The following is an 11119-nucleotide window of genomic DNA, read 5'->3' as shown; positions in this document are numbered from 1 at the left end:
CTTTTCTTTTAAAAAAATGCAGCGTTTTCTGCTAATATAGCTCCTAGAAAATAAAACATGGATTTTGGTGGTTTCGCGATAATCAAGATGATAAACTAATACAAAAACTTTAATATCTTTCTTTAAAATATTAGTCATGCATTTATTGTTCGCACACCATTGTCGGAAATCCTATAACTGACGTACAACAGACATGTTGGTTCGAAAGTAATAATAAATACCTTTTCGTTCTTTTAGGATTTCTTCGAGTGGGATACGAATCCGAAACGAAAAAAACGAAGAAATTGTTATATCAGAAGCTCAGCTAAATAAAGTACTGAACAGACAATTGGAACATCACATCACATATTTTGAAAATACAAAAGTATTGTTTATGCCTTATCCAATCCAGATCATCAGACAATTCGTTACGTAAGTTTTTCACGATACTTACCTTTTNAAGAAATTGTTATATCAGAAGCTCAGCTAAATAAAGTACTGAACAGACAATTGGAACATCACATCACATATTTTGAAAATACAAAAGTATTGTTTATGCCTTATCCAATCCAGATCATCAGACAATTCGTTACGTAAGTTTTTCACGATACTTACCTTTTATTTAATTTCGATACACTGTCATAAATTACAATTTATATATTTTAAACAGTTACGTACAGACGGACGATCCCGGATTGACATCTATTACACCCGCTTTCGATCTTTATCATTTGAGTTTAAGATACGAGTTTTTAAGAAAGACTGAAATGAAATGCATTTATTTAAGACTGAAATGCAGATCATTTATCGTTCAGAAAATAAAAATGCATACCGTCTGTTTAATCCACGATTTTGCACGAGAGATCGGTGATCTGTTCATAATTTATTTTTGCTGGGTAGCGTTCAACCAACACGGAGGAAGACTATTTACAACAGTCGACTTTATGCGCTGTAAAATTGCAACAATTGATAGACTGCTATCTCGAGCGATATATGAATCTGTCAGTGAATTGAGTTTACTCGAAGCCGTGTATGAGTGGAGCATACATGAAGTTAAAAGAAAATTGGGTGCAGATTGCTTCCTTTCGATGAATGAAGAATCACAAAGGAATGCAATAAGAAGTGTTATGAAGCCATTTATTGGAAAAGTCAGATTTCTTGCCATGAACGAAGACGAATTGCCATGAACGAAGACGAATTGCGGTATTGTGTTTATACAGTGAACTTGTTAGACGAGTTAGAAAAGATTCATATCTGGCATGCTTTTAAGACTGGTAATTATTCCTATTATCCCAGTTACTTCAGTCGAGAAACCAAAACCAGAAGCAGAATAAATTATTTTAGCTTGTTCTCGTACATAAATCGTGGAGATACTTCTCTCGTCTCAATCAGAGAAATGAAAGGTTACGTATATTTTAGCAGCGAAGTAGTTGTGAGGGAAGATTGTTTCGTCACGGCCCTTCGATTTCCGGTGAGGCTTGGCGAAAGTTTTCCAATGTACGTATACGCGTATGTTAACAATTTGGATAACGAGTATTTTTCGTTTGAAACCGTTTGCAATTCAGAGGGAGTAGCAAATCTGGAAACGAAGTTGTATCTAGAAAAATATTGGTCAATTCGTTTAATTGCTTTCTTTTTCCTCGTTGAAAATGTCCAACCCGATGTCGAGTTTTCATGTCAACTGAGTTACTTTGTGAGCGACGAAGGAACAGATGCCAGGAAATTTGAAGACAAAATTCTAACCTGTGATAGAAACATTGTGAATAATATTTATTTTTTGGTTGATTTATACTTTTGAAGTGAAAAGTTTCCCTAGAAAAAACCGAAATCTAAACGAGAATATAATGTAAAGTTAAATTCGAATATAATTATTTCTTACTGTATTACTAAAATTTCTGCAAAATCTGTGTGTATGTGAACGGGATAATGAATTTACTGAATTTACAGAAAACAAAATTTAAATATAAAGTGCTTATTAATGTAATTTTTCTTCCTGAAAAGTAAATTGTCATTTTTATTGCAGTAGATGTTCCAGAAACAAATATTAATATAATTACAATCTTGCAATATTAATCTTTTCTTTTTTCGTGTTAATGACGAAAAAAATATGAAAAGTTAATTAAGACTAGAATTTTCGTCTAAATGTAAGAGCAAATTGATATTCACATTTCAATTTCAGTATTTACGGTACTGTTATTTGTATTCGTTGTCAAGAATATAATGTTTTTCCATTCTTTCCATTTACGAAACTTTGCGTAAATTTAATTGGCTTCAAATTTGACTTTATTGAAGTGAACGTGCCCGGAACTCTTATCTGGTTACTGACATTTTCCATTAAAAGAACGGTGCGTTTAGAACGATTTGACGGCAGAATTTCTACATCAGCAGTTTGCATAAAAGATCACTATTCGAAAGAAGCTTTATAAGGTGTAACTTTAATACTACGGGATTATAATAAGGTATTTTTGATAGCGGTACTATACGTATTTTTAATACTAAACAATAGGATATTGGAGAGCGTCTAGAAATTTTCGACTACAGTAGTTTTTTTTTAAAATATACAATTTCTTAAAATAAATATAAAAATATTTATTTATTATATTTACAGCAATCGCATTTTGGAGAATTTTTATTGTTATATTATTTATTTAAAAATTTACATTAATATATTTTATTTTGTGGCAATTTTAATAATGCTGCCTTACTGCATGCCTGTTTTATGAATAGATATGTTCACTGAATACTTCGTCTTTGTATTTAAGTTTTTAAATGTTTCTTTTTCTTCGTGTAATACTAACAGAAGACATTAATTACCCAGTGTTATTTTTTCTTTTAATTGAATAGAGAGCAAATTTTTTATAACATGGTAGAGTCGAAATTTGTTTTGAGTTCGTCTCTTCCTCCTCAACATAAATTATAACGCACATTAAACGTAATTATCAAAATGTGAAAAAGCCGTAGAACATTACAGAAAATTGTGAGACAAAAATATTATTTTAATTACAAGTTGTAGCAATTAGTATTTTTCCTATCAGTTCGACTTACTTCTAGCCTTATAGATGTAATAGGCAAATCGATAATGTTTAAAGCCTATCAATTTAAATATTTTCTTGAATATGTTTAGTGTTTACACGCATTAATAATAAACACAGAATTTAATTTATGATAATTTATATTATAATAAAAATATTTGTTAGATGCATTTTATTATATATATTTTGTCTTTTTGTTTGTGGTACTGAAATTAAGATACATTATTACAATCGATAGCGAATCGAAGAAATACGGTACATTGGAAAATTTACTTTAAATTTTTTTAATTTTAATTTTTTAATATCAAATTTTAACATAAATAACATTAAATTACGCAATTAAAACCCTACCTTTTCCACCAGTGGCCAAGCGGTGTTCGCACCCTGAACATTGGCAGCCGATTGCAGAGACAACGTTCAGAGGAGGACGGAGGTTTACAGATCGGGTAGACCGCTGTTCTGAAAAATTTCATTGAAGAGACGGCATTTCTCGCCTGCCACAATGTAGATAGCGATTAGAAACAAGTCGAGCGACCTACTTTTTAGACTCCCTCGATAGCAGGTTTAGACATCATTTTACTCGAGTAGAAGGCGCCATTTTCCTTTGTTGGTCGTGTTAAAATGGATATTTTTAATTTAATCAATCTTGCAAACGGGACGAATGATGACGGTATAGATTTTCTAAATGTGGATTCGTTCATATATTAAATCGTGTTGGCGACGAAATTAGAGATGTGGATGGAAGAGGATTGCCATTAACTGCCGAACAACAGTTATTGACGGCATTACGATTTTATGCCACCGGGAGCTACCAGAGGGTAGCCGGTGATCTTATCGGAGTTCACGTGTCTACTGTATGCAGGTATCTATCAAACCATTATTAAATAAATTTAAAAAGTTTTTTGTATAGTGATAGAGACTATACATATATATATATTACATATAATACGAGGTCTTGTTTAACGTTTGTGTTAAGTTATGTATTGCATTATTTATTAATTATTGTTATATCATTATCAGAACCATCCAAAACGTCTCCAAAGGCATTAGTACATCTAAAGAATACCGAAATTGTATTTCCGACGCAATCCGAACTTCCGACTATTACGCGCGATTTTTCTCTATTATCTAAGGATAATTTTCCACGAATAATTGGGGCAATTGATTGCACTCATATTCCTATCCAGTGTCCTGACAGCAGTAGAGCTCAACTTTTTTTTATAATAAAAAATCCTATTATTCTATTAACTGCCAGGTGAGAATTATTTACATACAATATCATCTTTACGTAAGTATGTAATTTTTTAACTTCATAATTAAGTGAGATTTCAATATAATGTAATAAACTGTAATTTATTGTAGCTTAAATAACTATTAAATATACAATGGCCTATATATTTTTTAACATTGTTATGCCCTGTTATGAAACAGTTATATTCTTGACTATTTCTTTGACATATAAAAATACAAATATCAAATAATATCTTTGATATCTCAGACTGATAACTTTAATGAAACTTATATAATTGATGCATGTTTAAATGTATATTTCAGGTAATCTGTGATGGAAAGATAAAAATTAGTAATATTGTTGCTCGGTGGCCCGGTTCAACATATGACAGTAAAATTTTTTCTAACAGTAGCATTAAAAAAAAACTACATTAAGGATATTGTAATGGATATCTAGTTGGTGACAATTAGTGATGTGCCGGATATCCGTATCCACTCTCCAAAAACACAAACGTAATCTAACGGGACATTCCAATTTTCAACGCGAGTGTTGAGTGTTGAAATCAACAATTTGACGTCATCAACGACGTTCCAACTCGAGTACTAAGTGCTTAGTTTCCATAATTCCATTCTCAGCAAGATGGATTCCATTCAAATGTCTTACCAATTACTCACAATTCATTGGAAAGTAGCAGTCAACATATCTGTTGAGTGCTAAGTGTGTTGAGTCAGCGCTGACAACAGCGCTACCACAACGTTGAAAAAAGGAACGAATTTTAACGTATGTTGAGATCAGCGCTGAGTCAGCGTTGAAAATTGGAATGTCCCGTATGCTATCCCGTGTCACACTAGCCACAAACCAGACCGACAAATATTATGAAACAAACAAATATTATGAAAAACAATTTTCCGAAGAGAGTTTTAATTCTTTACGTAAATTTTATGGAGAATTTTTTTGATTTATCTAAATTACGTAAAAAAAAACAAAACATGTAATCATGTATGCTGTTATCTAAATTACGTAGTGAATTGCAATATTTATATTCGTGTCCGGACTATATTGGCAAGTCACAAAAGCAAAAAAAAAGCAGTTTCTCGTCTATTTTGCCAACCCGTAACCCTGCCACTTAGACTTAGACCGTGTCGCCGAAGCCAACAGACGAAGTCTCCCCACCTGTCTTTCGGACTTGTCAACGCCACTGCCCCGAGGCCGTCTTCGATAGACGATCAAAGAAACTCATCGACGCCCGGGACGTCCGAACAGCTGATTGTCGTAAAGCATACTATTTTGTACATAGTGTAAGTTTATTTTATGTTAAAATAAACGGGTTTTTGTTAGATACTTGTCGTCTTTGTCTCGTCCGCCACCACTCGCGTACGAATGGACCCTAGACCATCACTGACAAGCAATTAATTGATTGCCCCTGGAAGTCGGCTTGTTACAAAAACACAGCTTCCCTATCATCAAATGTCACGGGACGCCCCTGCTAAAGAAGAATATTTCATTACTAATTGAGCTTAAACGTTTAATTGGTATAGTATAACAAACACTACTAAATAGCAAAATAAAGATAGAAATCATATTGTTTCTTCTAGTAATGAACAGTTACGACAATAAATAAGATCGAATAACTAATGTGCAATCGACCTCAAAACTTTATCTATTAATGGCTCGTGAAGTTATAATTATTCCTTTGTTGAGAAACCGACTGTAATAAGTTACATGTTCATTACATACAGTCGCTTACTTTTATTTCAAAAGAAACTGAACTGTAAATTGATAGAGAATTTATTTTGACACTAAGAAGGCTTTTTAGATATCTTATAATATAATCGACATAGGTTAATAATTATATTATTAATAATAATAACTTTTTCGTCGTCACTACCTGGTCATGTTGGGAGAGCCGAGTAATTTTACTGTTCCATAGGGACTGCTGGCTGGAGCACAAGCTTCTGGTAAGCACACCCCCAGTAAGGTCTACGGAAAGAAATGAATGTAATAGTGATCACATCCACATTCTGCAGAGATATTTAACATGGTAGTAATTAGCTGTAAGTGTGATACCCTCTTTGACATCAGCAGGATTAACAAAGTTTGCTTTTCTGGTTTAGGCAGAGGCTTACGTTCGAAAATTAGACAACAGTCTTCCTAGGCTACCGGTGGCGAAAACTACCAGCGCCGGCCCAACATGGCTACTGCATGCTCTCAACAGATGTGAGGAACCAACCCAGTCTTGTTGTATCTGCGGCAATTATCCACAGACTACAAAAGAGACTTGGTGAGGTGCCGGACTGGAAGGTTGTGCTACTTTTTGGTCCGTAAACTTTCGTTAATTCTGCGGGAACTCTTAGGTTGTAGAAAACGGTGTGGAACACACGTAGTTCGTCTCAGGATAACAGTTAGTTTGATACCTCACTTATGGTCATAACTTAATTACGAGATGTTAATTAGCTTTTAATTTTTACTTTTCCTTTCGGTCTAGCGGAAGGAAGAATAACTTCTCGGGGGACGACACCAGGGAGTAGTAAGGGGATGTCTATTAGTCCTGTAATTGGGCAGTCTTACTTTAATTATTATTCGAGTTATCGGGGTTTTAATTTTTAATTATTAGCTATTATAGAGGTTTTTGAATTTTAGCCGTTATAACGGCTTAACGGTTTTAACGGTTGCTGTAACGATTGTTCTTTATTTCTAACGGTTTCCTAGGGTTACTATTTTCTTGTTTTTCTAACTGTTTTTAGATGGTGAACAAGCATATAAGAACTAGCAGGTAGGCCCGGCGTTGCTCGGGCAAAAGTAACAATAGCGAAGATTAAGATTATTACGTTATAGTCAACCATACCCGTTTTCACAGAATACAAAAGTTGGGTCTCCCTGTTTCCAGAAAAATTTTAGATGGGTCTAAATATTTTCGATTTCCCGCAAAATGAAAAAAACTGCATCTGCGTCTTGCACGTCGCTTTCTTTTAATACTTCCATGTTAAGACTTTCATTGTTAAGGAATACACTTCTTTCATCCCCACGTGGTACCATACTATATGTAATAGCTTACTAAAACGCAGTCAAAAACTCAAAAAACCGCATCTAAAATAGTACAATAAAACACACATTGTTACGTAACACTTCCATTGTTGGCACGTCCATTGTTGACACTTCCATTGTTACTTAAAACTTACCACCCCGTATTTAGGTATCTCAATTTAAAAGACTATAATTCAGTTTCGTCACAGAATAAGTAATGAAAAATTCAGTGCTAGTGTTGCCACCTTTTTAAAATCGCTGACCCGGACGGCAGGCGAGGTTTGTTCGAAAAGAAGTTCCTGACGCATGCGTATATCATTTTGCAATGCGAAAAATAATTTGCAGTGCATGCCGGTTCTAAATCAGTTACAGTTAGGGGCTAGGATAAAGTGACCACACGTCCCGATTTTAGCGGGACAGTCCCGCTTTTTGGTGAACTGTCCCGCGTCCCGCCGATTTTTAAAAATGTCCCGCTTTTCAGAAAATATCGGCATTTCTTATTATAAATGTACTGTAAAAATATATTACCTATTATTTATTAAGTATTATGGTGAATATAAAGAAATAAAAAATACATAAAAAAACACATAAAATGCATGCAAAGTAAACTAAATTAGGCAATGTATCGAGTTAGATTTACTCGGTAGTGTTCGATCATTGTCGTTACGTCTCGGCTTAATTCAGATAAGTGCAGACAGTGCGGACTGCCGTTAGACAGCGCGGTTTGTTGTTTTCAATTTGACGTTCGGTTTGACTCATTATTTGATTGAAGAAGGTAGAGCAATAGTCGCCACAACGTAACGGTCAATACGGTAAAATTTAATACTCCTTTTTAGCCTTTGTAGTAAATTTTTATTTATTTCTAGTATTTATCCACAGAATAAAAGATGAGTTAAAAAAAGAGAATGCAAATTTAATGAAGAGCTAAGCAGAGAATTTCCATTTATTAAAAAAAACCAAAATAGACTATATGGTACGGTGTGATAAATGCAATGCTGAATTTTCGGTCTCACATGGTGGAAAAAAAAACGATATTACTAAACATCTAGCGACAAAGAGGCACAAAAGATTTTTGAATAATGCCGCTTCCTCGTCTAAAATGAAACAGTTTTTTCGCTTTGGCAACACGGAAAAACAGCTAGCATTAGCGGAAGGGCTATTTGCTTTCCACACCATAAACCAGAATCAAAGTTTCAGATCAATGGATTGTACGTCGCAAATGATCAAAACATTATACGACAAAAAATTTGCATGTGCAAGGACAAAAACCGAAGCAATTATTTGTAATGTTTTTTCACCATATTCGTTTTCACAATTGCAGAAAGAATTAGAAAAATGCGCATTTATATCCATATATTCTGATGCTTCCAACCACAAAAATTTAAAATTATTTCCCACAATTGTTAGATTTTTTGATCCAGAAACAGGAATTAAAATTAAAATAATAGATTTTGTTTCATTACCGGGTGAAACTTCACAAATAATTTTTGATTCAATAAGTACTATTTTAAAAAATAATAATTTGAACGATAAAATTATTGCTTATTGTGCGGATAACACTAACCTCAAATTTTGGTGGAAAAGCTAGAAGAGGCATCAATAACGTTTTTACGAAACTTAACGAACATTTGAACCAAAAAATTATTGGAGTAGGTTGTGCAGCGCACATTCTACATAATACTATTCAAACAGCATCTGACTTACTTCCAGTTGATGTTGAAAATATTACGTGTGCCGGGCTGTGAACGGCTCACATATTTGTAAAATCTAAGTGACTCGTACAACATGTAATTCAGATAAAACAGAAAAATCAACAATCTTATAGGGGGGTCGACTGGTATATACTGTGCGTGTTAAAAGTTTGAAGGATTTTTGTGAAAGCGCAGAAATCGAATATAAAAGAATTCTTGGTTACAGCAAAACACGATGGCTAGCTCTTTTACCAACTGTAGAAAATATTTTAAAAATATACGAACCATTAAAATCATACTTTTTATCACAAGATAAATGTCCAAGAATATTGCAGCTCTTTTTTGAAAATGACACATCGCAAATTTGGCTTCAGTTCATTCACAACCAAGCTAACATTATTTCACAATGCTGTGAAAATTATTGAAGGAGACAAAATTTCAATTACGGAAGTGTCAAATGAAATCAATAATTTAAGAACAAAATTACGAGAAAGAATTGATAACGATTACATTCCTTTAATTATTCGAAAAGACATCACTAGGTTGGAAGAACAAGGTGCCATTAAACGACCTGATTTTCTGAAACATGTCAAAAATTTTTATAACTGCTTGGAATATCTTGAAGAATGGACAGTTTAATTCGAAGATATTAAAAATTTTCATTGGGTGACATTAAAAAGGGAGATTTTATGGGAATATGTGGAAAAATCTTTTGAATATATTAGTAACCATTTTCCGAAAAATAATATTTGCGAAATGATGTTTTTGATGAGATGTCATTGGTAAAAAGATATGTTACGGATGAAAAAATTAAATGTTGGTTGTCTGCAAATGTGGAAACAGACAAAAAATGGACGAAGTTATTCCTTCATTTTAAACGGAATAATATTCCTTATCAAAATATTTTGAAAATTGTACAATTCGCGCTCTCCCTTTCAGGAACAAATGCAGCAACAGAACGTGTTTTTTCTAGTATCAATAAAATACGGACAACTGAAAAAACGCAGTTGAACATTAAAACTTTAAAATCTATATTAAGTGTAAAATATAATTTGACCAATTCATGTGAAATATTTCACGACATTTTAATAAATGATCCGAATCTATTGCAAAGTATTCACTCGGATGAAAAATATGACCGTGAAAGAAAATCATAATTTTTTTAAATAAAAAATTTAATTTGATTAAAAATCATGATGTATAAATTATTGTTTTTTACAAATATTTTTATACTTACCAATAATTAATAATAAATACATTTTTGTACAAGTATATGAATGTATACAATAAAATATATATAACTAAATTGTAATTCTCATTTCATCCTATTTGTCCCGCTTTGTCTCAATGAAAATGTGGTCACTTTAGGCTAGGGAGACTTGGATAGGAGTAACGCAAGTGACCTAGCTCTATTGGATATTGGAGGGGCATATGAGTAGGAATGAATCGTACGAGCATAAAAGAAAAGGTCGACAGGTTCAACGAGTCGGATGGTAACTCTATTCCGTGCTCATTTCAATCGGTCCGAATCGTACGTGGACGAAAATTTGGAATAAAATGGTTCAAATTCTTACAAAATATTATTATTATTTATTGTGAAAATACAACAGTCCTAAAGCCAAAGAAAATTATTGCCAAAAAGGAAACTAAGCAAATTGGAGCTATAGTATCTGCAGAACGAGGTACAGTACATTAGTCACCGTAGAACTGGCAGCAAATGCATTAGGACACACAGTTCCTCCAATGTTTATTTTCCCTCGACTTACATACAACGATTTATCTATTAAAGGCGGAACCATTGGTGCCGCCATTGCACCAACGGAAGCCATTGGTGCAGGAAATAGCTCTGGATGGATGACAGCTGCAGACTTCCTGATATATATGGATCACTTCAAACACACCAGACCATCACCTTCAGATCCAATTTTGTTATTACTTGTTAATTATTTCTTCTCAGTGTCAAATTTCTACATTTTTTCTTTAAGAAGGCAGTCAACATTTCTCTTGTAGAATTTCCTCCAAAAATTACAAGTTTGGAAGAAGAAACTAAATGTTTACATCTAAAAAAAAAAAATGGATTTAATATTGTGATGTAATTACTTCCAAGCTATGCAGAAATAACTTTTTCTGCGTTTCTTTGCAGTAATTCACATAAATGAATT

At 33.2% G+C, this 11119-nt stretch overlaps 1 pseudogene; it reads left to right on the top strand.

The window, feature by feature from the left end:
• The first annotated feature begins 1162 nt into the window (after positions 1–1162).
• LOC111621646 lies at positions 1163–9930 on the top strand (annotated as a pseudogene).
• Positions 9931–11119: the final 1189 nt, after the last annotated feature.

The sequence above is a fragment of the Centruroides sculpturatus genome, unplaced genomic scaffold (assembly GCF_000671375.1).
Source record: "Centruroides sculpturatus isolate CEXI.00-Female unplaced genomic scaffold, Cexi_2.0 scaffold232, whole genome shotgun sequence".
NCBI lineage: Eukaryota > Metazoa > Arthropoda > Arachnida > Scorpiones > Buthidae > Centruroides > Centruroides sculpturatus.
This window is presented reverse-complemented; position numbering and strand designations above follow the sequence as displayed.